Raw genomic sequence first — 12,715 nt, forward strand, 5'->3', positions numbered from 1 at the left:
TCAGAGGATCTCCAGATTCTAAAGCTTTGCCCTCACTGTATGGCGAAGAAAAGCAACGACCATCGCCAGTGTGGGTCCGCCTCATGCCCGTGCGGCCACCGAGGGCAAGGTGGGAGTGGTGCGCAACACTACTGAAGTCAGAGTCGGCCCAACACGTGATCGTAACGTTACAGCGCTTGGTACAATACCAGAATTAGTGCTCCGGCTGTGCAGGCGGAGCTATATATGGCAGGGCAGCCGAACAAGTGCGCAACGAATAAATACTACAGGGAACCAGACATTTTCGACCAACACGTTGGGTCTCAGAGGTCACGTGTTGGGCCGACACTGAGGGAAAAAGCGAAGCCAATGACTTCAGGGAGAGTTGGCTCGCCAAGGCTGGTTGCGTGGCGTAATGCTCACTTCTAGTTGTACGGTAGCTAGCTGAGCGAGTCGGTAAATCTGCATTATTATTACTTACAGTGCGCTCTTAGAACACGGACGCAGCAGAGAGACGAAACAGCGCTCGTGTTTCGTATCTTTTCTCTGTCCGTGTTTTTAGAGTGCGCTGTTAGCAATAATAACGCCCTTCTAGTGGATTTCCTTCCTCCGTGCCTACAGCAATAAGGGAATGGAAGCCGTCCGCGCAACATTCGTGCTTGGAGACACTGCGCGGGTATGACGCGCAGCGCAGACTCTGAGACTGCCGGTATCTGTGAATGCGTCTCGGAGACCACAGTATACGCGCTATTGTAGCCGACGAAGACGGTGTTGTGCTCGTCACCCGTCGCAAGGAAGACGTTCTTGAGACGATAACGGTGTGCGCTGTGAGAGGCTGCTGATGTCGTAGTAAATGAGTTCGGAGCTGGAGGAACAGATAGCTGTAGCCTGCTGACATTTTCCTGCTATATTTCTTGTTTCAGTGTTCTAATAATGAAGATAATGTTTAATTTTAATTTGGACCATTTATTTAATATTTATACACTTAGATAAATAAAAATAAACCGTTTCACTCTCCGTGCGCTTTGATTAAATTTGTTGGCCGTTGGGTTACGTGTTTGTTACTAAGAAGAAAAAAAGAGCCCCTCGGTTCCTCTTATTCTTCTGTAGAAATGAACAATTTCGCGCGGTGACCACTCCAGAACGGCCTTGCCGGTTCGATATCTCCCACGCACCGTTTTCGTAAGGCACTGCGTATAAACGCGACGCCGCTTATCAGCGACGCCGCCTAGTTGGACCCCGCCCGTGCCGCCTTCACCCCCTCCCCCTGCTCTTTCCAGGCGCCCTCTCGGGCGTGATCGCCGTATACCTGGAGTCCGCGAGTGTTACCGCTTCGTGCGTGCGTCGAGCAGCTCGCCGCAGCTGTAGATGGGCTTGCGGCGAGCCGCAGAAACAAACCGCGCACGAGAGACCCGACCCGAAGTCGAGCAGGTGCGTCCGACTCTGATTTATGGACACCCGAAGCCATTTTACGAGAAAAAAAGATGCGGCTGCCGATAACGCGACACGGAGTCGTCCCATGTGCGCAGCGGAGCAAAAATGGCGTCCGTCCACCCCCGGCCACCGCCTTTTATCGCTTGGGCAGCTGCCGCCCGCGCTATTGTCGCCGGCGCGGCGCGGGAGTGGCTTCTGTTAAGTTGCTTTAAACTGTCTCGCTTTCTTGTTTTAGTATCGGTGGGCAAGAGTGCAGTGTCTCCTCCAACGCTGACCTGGATGTCCCTGTCTGGCGCGCGGGGTGCACGCTTCTGGTGCTGCGAGCGAAATGTGCGCCCTCCTCTGGGAGTCGACGCACACTGACGCACATTTTTGAAACTGCACAGAAATTCCGCTACACGCTTCGGGCACGCGAACGGATGTCGCTTAGCAAGTATGCTGGTTGGGAAACATACCTTTACCTTATTTTCCTGCTAAAGCTGTTTCTCGACGTGGTGCATCTGGCGCCATCGATGTTATCGTGACGTCATGACGCAGAACAAAATTTTCTTCCGCCGTGTGGATTAAGGCTAGATATCACAATTTCACAAGAGTGCTGTGTTCGTTTATTGTCGCTGCGCTCGCGAATGGTAGCCGCAGCGATTCAAGTACGGAGCAAGCCAGTGTATAATGACGTAACGACAAATCCTCCTCATGGGTAGTGCACCGATACTGGGCCTGTATTCACAGAAATTTCTTACGCTAGAAGCGTTCGTGCCAGCCAATAATGGTGGTGGACATATTATTAGTGAAGACGATCAGCCAATGAAAAACAGCACTTACGAACGAAAATGTTTGTGAATTCGGCCCCTGGTTCGTAGAAACATGCATAGCAGTAAATTATTTAAAGGGGTTGGGTCACCAAATTTTGAGAGTATAAAAAAATATGTTGTAGGCTGCTTCCGTATGCAAGGACACCCAAAACGAGGTATTGGACGCTGCAAACGTTTCAAAATAATTTTAATTCAGCTCAAAAAGTCATGAAACGGTCCTTCTCGTGGTCGAGACCCATCGCTAGCGCGGCAGTTATGACGTCACAGCGGAGGAACGAAAATATTGACGTCATAGCACACTACCACAAAAACGTGACGTATGATGAGTAGCGATGAAATGCCGATTACGGAGCCTGCTGAGCCGAGCGACCGAGCATAGCCTCCACTATGACCGAGCTACAGGCATATAGAAATCCTTTCTTAATGCAAAGAAGGGGTAAGGCGTGCAGACACGGACACGGGAGGAGAGAAGTGGACAACACGAACGCCGCACGGCGGCCCGCGAACGGCAAACGGCGTGCGGCGAGTTGCCGTGCCGGTAATGTGGACGGGCCTTTACACGTTGAGTGCAACACTAGCCGGCCGACTCCGAAAGGGACCAGGATATGCGGCGTTCGTGTTGTCCGCTTCTCTCCTCTTGTGTCCATGTCTGAACGCAATTGCCCCTTAATTTGCATTATGAATCCTAACCAACTAGCTCAGCTTCCTGTCATTCTAAATATCCTTTCTCTATGCTACGGGCTTCTAGAACACTGTAACCGAGTTAAACCTGGCCCCTGGCTTACCAAGACATGCACAGCGCTGTCGCGGAGAGCAGTTGATGTAGGATCTACCAGTCGCACAGTTCGGCAGCTCGGAGCGGTCTCTCGTTCGCTTGGCCTTTCTCAATGTGAAGGCCCGTCCACGTTACCGGCACGGAAACTCGCCGCACGGCGTTTGCCGTTCCCGGGCTCCCATGCAACGGCGGTTTTGCTCGCGAACGGCGAGATTTCCTCGCCGTAGGAAGGACGGGCCCGCGACCCATTTGTGCGGCAGCCGTACGGCGAAGCGGCCAGTCAGCGACCGAGGAGTGGTCACTCTGGCACCGACGGCAGCCTCACCGCCTTTGATCGTTCGGCGCCGCTGATATCGTCGCTAGGCCTTTTCCGGTTCACTTCAAAGCTAAAGCTTACGGCGCTTCGGAATAAATCACCGACTCTCACAAGCCGCAATATTTTCTTACCGTTGTTGTCGCTCTTCGCAATAATTATAATAATCGCGACATTCACTTCGAATCGCCACTTGTTTACCTCTGCTCGCAGAGCACGCGTATGCGCGAGCAGACGACGCAGCATAGTTTTACGTCACTATTTTTATGACCCACGGGACCAAGCCGTGTTGCGTTTCCTCTCCTATGACGTCATAGCATCACCCGGAGCCCAGAAACCGAAACCGAAATCACTCGGTATAATAATGCTACTATTAAATTATTTATCGGGTATATATGAATCCCGCGGTGTGTATCGTGCTTCCTGAAACAGTACGCAACGCTTGAATGGAAGAACGCATGAACGAAAATTTTCATGTCTCCACCCCTTTAAGGTATATAGCGCGACATCTAAACCACGTCTCACCGTGTTGGAAATACGCGCGCCATTCTTGAAAACAGTACTCTGGGAAGCGCGAGATCCCGCTATAAGCTGTGCACGCTACATGGCTGCGGGCCGACAACATTCTTCCAACGCGTGCTGTGTTTAACGGGCCATCATCAGGGGTTGCATTCTCTTTTCAATCAACTGCTAGACCGGTTTTCAGTGTCAGCAAAGTTCTACAGTGATCTGATGGTTGTTGCTGCACATACAGCACTGTGCTTCGGAGGGCGGAAAGTTCGGATCCTGTCGACGTGACGTGGCTGATCTTGAACTTCTTGACATCGACCGAAAGACCACCGCACCAGCTGAGCTGGTTACAGACGAAGAGCGATCTGTGTAAACGTGAACTCGATTCGAGTATGAATCATGCAGTAAATGTAGAGCGGCTTGATTCTGGGCACAAGTTGGCACATTGAACTTCTTTCCATCTCCTGGAATGGAAAGCCGCACTTTTGGCTGCCGGAGACACCACAAAGGACAAGGTAATCTTGCTGCAGGCGGGAAATCGGACGGAAGAGAGGATCGGTACGAGGCTACAGTGTTCGAAAAAGTTGCATGTGGTCTACTTTCCGAGAGAGAACCAAAGCGTTCAGACTGGAGTCGGGCAAGGTGACGAAGATTTCTAAGAGTGTCTGTGGTGATATACGTACTGATGGGATGTTCCTTGGCGATGGCAATTGTTGTGACTGTTGAAGCACATCGCGGTAGACCAAGACATGTCCTAAGCGCGTGAGCTTGCATGCTATCAAGCGCTCTGAGATTTGTCCTCCGTGTGCTTGACAGCACCGTAGTGCTGTAATGCAAGAAACCCATGAAGAGCGCTTTGTACAGTTGAAACGTAGAACGCACCGACGGTCCCCATGGTTTTTCAGCAATAGCTTTGAACAGGTAACTGGTCGAGAGGAGTCTCTTCCTCAGGTAGGGTACATGGGGGCTCCAGGAGGGGTTGCGGTCCACAATCATCCCTAAAAATCGATGGGTTCTCTCGTACAAGATAGGCTGGCCATTAATAGACACCGGGTATCCAGTCATCGATTTTCGCGTGAAGGCGACTAATGCGCACTCTTTTCTCTAAATTCTGAGGCCTTGTCTCTTACGCTAAGTACACGTCATATTGCAGCCTTTTATAACCTTGCGCGAACCTGCGGCCAAGCTACTCCTGACGCCCAGATGCAGATGTCATCTGCGTAAATTAACAGACTGACCGACTCTGGCAGGAATTCTGCCAGCCCATTCAAAGCCAGGTTGAACAAAACCGGGCTCAAAACGCCACCTTGTGGAACTCCACGGCTGATGTAGTGGTCGGAAGTTTGACCATCCTTAGTGACTACAAAGAAGCTCCTTTCAGTCAGGTAGCTCCGAAACCATGGAAAAGTGCGGCCTCCGATTTCAGCAGCCACGAGCGTGGCAAGAATGGCTTCCTGAGAAACATTATCATAAGCGCCCTTCAGAAGTAGCTCTACAGAGAAGCGTTTGGATGATTTCTGTTGTTGAATCGAGGACAAAAGATGAAGGACGTTGTCGACCGACAAACGGCCACGTCTAAAACCTGTCATCGCGTCTGGATAACCGTTGTAACGTTCCAGAAACCACTCGAGGCGCGTGAGGATAATCCTTTCCATCAACTTGCCAACACAGCTGGCGAGATCAATAGGTGGATATGATGTCAGTTCAAGGAGAGGCTTTCCATGCTTTAAGACTGCGACAAGACGGCTGCGCTTGCACTCAGGAGAAACAGCTCCGTCACTCCATGAGACGTTGAGATGACGCAGCAGGATCTCTCGTGCTTCATGGTTAAGGCGCGGATAGCAGCGTACGTGATTTTGTCGGGTGCGGGCAAAGACGAACGCCTGCAAGTGGCTAGAGCAGCCTCCAGTTCTTCTATGTAAAAAAGGCTCGTTCATTGCCGAAACTTGCATTTAGTAGCTCACTGTCACCAGCAATCGCCTCACAAAACTCTTCCCCAACATCCACTTCTCAATAGCCTTGGTGGAGAGCCAGTTCCTCAAAGGGTGGCGTTGCTGAGGAAATGAGCGAAGGCTTTGGAGAGTTCGCAACAAGCGACAGAGAGCTTTGCGTGGGTCCAACGAGTTACGAAATGATTGCCATCGTTCGTTGTCTAATTTGTCCATGCGACGACGTATTTTCTGCGTGCGCCTGGCCTCCCTAAGGTCTAGAATCGATTTTGTGCGTCTATATCGCTCTCAGCGAGCCGACGTACTGCTCGAAGCCTTTCTGATTCAATGTCAAAGTCCGTGCGAGTAGCTGACCATGAGGAGCAGCGCGTTTCAGAATGCATCGCCTCCACAATCACAAGCTTTATGCTACATGCAAGCCCGCCCTTCCATTCTGCGTTCACAAAGGCTTCAAATGCCAGCCAACCAATCACTCGAGACACCATAGGGGAAGACATACTGCTTCGACCTTTGATGGCAACCTAAATAGCAATATGGCTACCGCCACGTGTTTCCAAGTCAGTAAACCAGTAGACGCTCGAAGTAAGGCATCATGACACCAAAGTAAGATCTAGGCAGCTGCTGTACGACGACCCTTTCAAGAACGTTGGGTTGTCGTCGTTCAAGAGGCGGAGGTCATGGTCCGAAGCAAAAGATGCAAGAATCATCATCATCATCATCTTCTTGTTCTTGTACTTCCCCAAATTGGGTAAATTGGGTGGTGAGAATTAAAATCTCCTGTGATTATCCAAGGACTGTAGGTCGTTATCAAAACATTTCCAAGCCTTTTTTAGTCTAAACGACTTGATGGAGAAATGTAGCATGCGGTGAGTGTGAAGGAAAGCCTCTTCTTTATGCTAAGGCAGATATACCAATTGTCGTCATAGGGAGGCACGTCCTGGACCTCGTAGGTGAGCTGCTTGCGAACATAAACGAGGACCTTGCTCCATTTGTCACACGTGAAGGAAACAAAAGATTCGCATCCTGATAGTCCGAGGATGTTTGTCACGTTTGGATCACATATGGCTAGCACCGGAAACCGATTTACGTATACAAAATGATAAAAATTAGAAATACGTGATTTCAGGCCTGTCGCATTCCACTGAAGAACAGGCATTCTTGACATCTTCTTGAAAGGGTCGCTTCTGCAGAGGTGGGCGAGCCACGTTTCTAATGCAAGCTATCAAGCACAGGAGCGAGAGCATACAGTACTTGTAAAGCGCATCGAGCAGTCGAAGTTTGCGCATTTCCCAAAAGTGTGCGAATCACAGCCATTAGCGACTTTCGCAGTATAACCACCTGCACATCCTGTTCAGGCAACTTGTCGGAAGCAGTAGGTACTTTCGATGAAGGCGATGTACGCCGCTCAAGCTCAGCAGGTGGGTGTGCAGTTGGCAGTGCAGGCCAGGCAACGTCATAAGCACTTTTCTGGGCTTCTTTGTCATTCAAAACGTTGCGTCTGGTCTTGCGCAATCACTGCTGTTCCACAATTCGATATGATGACGCTGCTGGACTAGGTTGGCGCTGTCGGGGGCCTTTCGCGTTTTTTGGCGAATGTCGGCGGGGGTGGTAAGAGCGTCGTCTTTTCACAGAAACGGCTGCTTCCCGGGACGTAGAGCCTTTTCTTACCATCTCATTAAGTATACTCCACTCCTTTCTTGATTCGGGGGCAATTTCTTGATGCTGCTTCATGCGGTCTTTTGCAGTTTCTGCACTTAAGAGGAAACTTTAGCTCGGGCCCAACTCCGACGCGGCCTATTCAAATACATGTATAGCACAAAACCGCTTTTCTGAGATAACCCCCTTGACCAATTTTAATGAAATTTGTTGCATTTGAGAGAAAAGGCTAAATTTCAGTGGCTGTTGAAAGCGGAATTTCGATTTAGGGCTTGATTTTTTTAAAAAGGATTTTCGAAACTTCGCGGGAAATAGACGCACGAAGTTTATAAATTAATAGCTCTGCATCCAGAACAGATATCGCGGTTCTGTAAACCGCATCCATTAGATCATTCAAAGCGGACAAATTCGATATGTCAATTTATATCTTATGTAAATTTGTTACGTTGTGTACAAGGGTTCTGCAAAAGTTGTATTTCCATATTACTGATATTTTTTTTAGATTCATCTGTAACATATCAATTTTGTCCTCTTTAGATGTACTATCAGGTGCAATTCACAGAATTGTGATGTCGTTTTTCCTTGCGGAGTTAGAGTTGTAAGCTTGATAGTATCGTCTTCTGAAAACTTTCGATTTTTGCCACTTCCTAATAAAAAAATTGCCGACCTAAATCAGGAACTCGAAACCAACAGTCACTAGATTTTAAGCTTTTCTTTTAAATGCAACAAATCTCGACAAATTTGGCGCTGTGGTTGCCGACAAAAACGAATTCTCCTTTTGCATGTATTTACATCCCTCACAAAAATTTTTAGTAACATTTTATAAACCGTCTTTAGACAAATGTTACTAGAACCTATCGACATTCTATAAACCGTCTTTAGACACCGTAACAACTTCCTAGTAACCTCCTACCGACTATTGGCCACCGATATTGAATTGAAAGTATAGATATAAAATGTCGATAGAATTCTTACCGACTGCTTATTATCTTATGTCGGTAGAAAGTGTCAACTGTGAAGCGACTATTTATTGACTACCTTTGTACATCCTAACAACATGCTAGTAACATCCTGTCGACTATTCGCCACAGACAAATAGTTCACAGGATGTTACTAGGAAGTCGTTAGGATGTATAAAGGTGGTTAATAAAAAGTCGCTTTACAGTTTTTAGGAAGTACATAAAAATATTATTCAGAGATAATTACTTTTGCAATTATATATTGCAAAAATAAGCTTTAATTATCTCTGAATAAAATCTTTATTTACTTCCTAAAAACTGCGCAGCGACTATTTATTAACCACCTTTATATATCCTAACGACTTGCTAGTAACATGCTGTCAACTATCTGTCTGTGGCGAATAGTGATTGCCAAGTGGCCAGGTGTGACATGCAACAGAAGAAGACAGGTTTACATTTGTGCTTGAACACATCCATTTAATATCCCCGGGCTAGTAATGAGAATGAGTTCTCCAGCTGCCCTGGAAGTAGGCTGAAATGTTGCGTTGTGTAGTCTAGAAAAGAGAAGAAAAAAGGCAATATATTAGTTTTGCTACAGTGACATTGCAACACACCATGCATCTGTTTCTTAAAAAGGTAGTGCACAAGACACAAGTTTTCAACCCTGTGAGCTCTAAACATCTCCACCTGTTTTTTGCAAAGTCCTAAATTCATGAAATGACTGAATTAGTGCATTAGAGCTGGGAGCACGATGAATGTGCGTAACACCAACAGATGCATGACACATAAGCTCTATCATACCAATTGTCATCTACAAACAAAAGCTGTAAATCAACTTCAGTTTAATGAACTTCGATATTCGTATTGTGACCAGTGCATGGAAGTTTCATGTGTGAATTATCTTAGGAAAGGCAAGGTGCCAGTCAGAACTGTGCTGCAGCTTTGCTTGGGAACAGGTACATAGAAGAGTTGACTTTTGTGTTGCACTTAAGAACCACGAAATGATACAAGCAACATGTAAGCAGTTGAACAGGCATTATGGACGTTCTAAAGCAAGATTAGAAAATGCCTTTGCTGTGCAGGCAGACATTGTAAAAGCGAGCTTGTTACTAAACATGTTAGCTTTCCACAAGACAGGATATTATATTATCAGTGCATTCATATGACCAGGGCCTCTATCACAAAAATACATATGCCAACAGTAATGACAATTTTCTAGTTATGGTGGCAAAGCTTGCATTATAATATGCTATTATAATCAGGTTAATAGCTATTTTAGCTGGAAAGAAAGGAGTATACCCTAAGATAGCACTGAAATTGCCATGAAAGGAGTTTTGTTGAAAACTGCATGAAGAATATTAAGATGCTTCTTTGTGACACACATACCTAGTATGGTGTTGACCTTCTTGGAATCCAACGGATCCTTCTGTGGAAGGCATTTGACAGCTGCCAAAAGAAGGACCTCCCTTTAACGTCTTCTATTGAAAAAGGGGCTTTAAGGAGGCCCTCCGCGAAGTGAAAGCCCGAGTTGTTAGCATCCAGGCACAGCCTCTTCAGCAGGCCCTTTTCAACATATACACCGCCACCGATGTCTACCTGTGAAACAATACAAGCACAGATTCATTTTATACACGTATGATCAAGGAATGGTTAGGAAATGGGGTAAGGTTTGCAAAAACAGAAGTAGCTGCTCTTGTTGATTCGGTTTAAAGAACAAAGCAGCCTTACGTATACCATACATGCATTGTACTGAGCTGTGTACTTTTACGTAAGACTAGAAAGTATTGGGAACTTCAATGCTAAAGAAAGACATGCATCTGCCTATAACTAAGCAAATGTGTGCCACCCCTTGACACAGAGTGAGATCTGGTGCTGTTTTAGTGATTAGCAGACATTGAAAGCTTCAAGCCTTATCGAGTATTGGCCAAGCTGTGCTCGATTAGTGACACACAAGTGCTCGAGAACTATCAAACAAGATGCAATTGTCTTCAAATACAATTCTGACTTCCCCTTGCAGACATGCAGTTTTCAATTTACTGACTGCACTTGGGTGTAAAGATTTTGTCTGACAGAGTGAATAAACCACATACACAAGCAGCATTTTCACAGTTAGCATAGCCTTTAATAGGTACTGATACCTTCAATTTAGAAAGCCCTGTATATTGGGCCTCATCAAACTAATTTCATAAAAGGTTTGTCAAGGTAGAAGCATAGAACTTTATAGTCATTAGAAGACAGGTGAAAGGAGTTAATTATTGCAATTATTACTGAAAATTAAATTTTAGACAGCTCATCCCAATGAGAAATTGATGCAAGCAGTTTGTACATGACATGTCGCATAAGCATTTAGATATCAAAAATAGGGATTAGAGAAAACCTTCCCTTGGAGGTTCATTAGTGCAAGCAGCCATGCCCTCGAGGAGACATAACTTCTTTTTCTGTAGGCAGAAAGAGGCTCGAGTATTTTATTGACACATATATGTGCCCATGCATATATGTTATCTCTGTTGTAAACCTTTTTTTCATGTACATGCAAGATGTGTTTATAACATCTCATTGTGCACAAAATTTGCGTAATAATTAAAAGACCGCGATTTTGTAGCGATGCTATTCCTTTTCGCTATTCGTTAGTAGTCTGACCGACGCCCCGGCCCGTGCTACGTACTGCAACTGCCGGCCGTTAGCGGTGGGCGAGAAGAGTGATATAGAATTGAGGGGTAAGTAACGCTACAAAATCGCAGTCTTTAAATTATTACGCACTGCCGTAACCTACGATTGCAAGAGCTGACATCTCGTTATTAAGATTTGGTTGGTCTGTGTTTCTTAAAGGCCGGCATCTGATTGAAATGTCTAGATAAAAATAAACCTCGTTATTGTAATATCGGCCTATATACGCTCTGTAACATAGAAGACAAATACGCGAAGACACTCAAGAACATAAACAATACACACAGGTTCTCGCGACGCGGACCTCCAAACCGAACTGTGTACATACAAAAACCTTCATACAAGCTTCTATCTGCTTAAGCGTCGAACATAGCAACCGTGTGTCAACGCGCGAAGCCCATGATACATCGACGTATACATTACACATGTGCTGTACTTGCGGGAATGCCTATATAGCGAATAACTTCTTGCCAGGAAACTACCGAACGAACACCAACTTTCAATGTGTTTTCATAATTGTGTGCCCATTCAGGCATAGCAATCAAGGCGGGTAGCAGAATGCAAGTACGCTGTACATCAGAGGAAGCTTTCGTGAAATTGCTTGCTAAATGTGCACAGCAACATGGCTAACATACGATAGGAAAGCGCTTTGCTCTAGCTAGTTACACAACGCTCATTACGTAAATCATAAGCTTCAAGAATGCGCGCAAGCGCCAAACTTGCTTACCTTTCAAGACTTGGCAAACGCTCCTTCGTCTAGTACAGAGGCACCGACGTTTCTCTGACGCAAGCACTGTAGAACTTCCGATGAACTCCAGCTCCACAAAAGCACAACCTTCAACAGTCTTCCATACACTACGATTCGAAGCCCCAGTACCAGACTTTTTCACGAGAGCGCGGGCAGGCAGCTCGGCAGAACAAAGGCAGCTCGGATGGGCGCTGTACTAGGGCACTCACTGTCGACACTGGTGGATCGCTCGAAACACACGGCGAACTAATGGCGTTACACGAGTCCGGAGGGTTCGGGATGGTTACTGCACACGACAAGGAGCACATTTTGTCTAGGCACTTCTAAAATATAACTCAAATACCACCTAAATGCAAGGAGCATTCACTACAACCAACGTGGTGTGTCGACCAAACAAACACTACCGTAGCGCCACTGTGCGGTTTTTTGAAAAATGTATCTTAAATGAAAAAATTGCGTGTTTTTTCCTAATAACATTTCGTAGGGTCCTTTAATAGATTTGTTGGGTCCAAAAGTGTGTATATTGTACTTTGTGATACGAAGTTTAAGGAAATGTATATATAATAAAAACGAAGCGGATGTTGCCTTCAAGATTCGCAATTGCTTCAGGTGCATGCAGCTTGCAAAAGCACGGCCTTCGAGATCGGACTTTGTCACTCAAAGGAAGCCGTAGCTGGGAGGCGGACAGGCATTTAGGCCCCAATCGTTGGGTTTACAGTGTCTAGGTAGGCTTCCCTATTTATAAAAAATATACAGGGACTTAAGCCGAACCATGAGCGAGCTATACAGACACACGCGGTACGATTCGGTGTCCGATCCGACGTGCGGCGCTGCATGCTCCGGCGATTCGGGGGGGGGGGGGGGGGGAGGGGGCACACATGTGCAATGTGCACATGACGTGTATCCGAAAGAT

At 46.6% G+C, this 12,715-nt stretch overlaps 1 protein-coding gene and 1 long non-coding RNA gene across 5 annotated transcripts in view; one reads left to right on the top strand and one right to left on the bottom strand.

Annotated features, from left to right (window-relative positions):
* Nucleotides 1–12,715, top strand: part of trh (PAS domain-containing protein trachealess) — a 534,047-nt gene that overhangs the window by 357,596 nt on the left and 163,736 nt on the right. The window lies entirely within an intron of this gene.
* LOC142587269 (uncharacterized) lies at nt 8,776–12,202 on the bottom strand. The gene is made up of 3 exons (XR_012829423.1): nt 11,782–12,202; nt 9,774–9,983; nt 8,776–8,941 (listed from the first exon to the last, which is right to left on the bottom strand). It is a non-coding gene; the product is annotated as an uncharacterized LOC142587269 (long non-coding RNA).

The sequence above is a fragment of the Dermacentor variabilis genome, chromosome 7 (genome assembly GCF_050947875.1).
Source record: "Dermacentor variabilis isolate Ectoservices chromosome 7, ASM5094787v1, whole genome shotgun sequence".
Lineage (NCBI taxonomy): Eukaryota > Metazoa > Arthropoda > Arachnida > Ixodida > Ixodidae > Dermacentor > Dermacentor variabilis.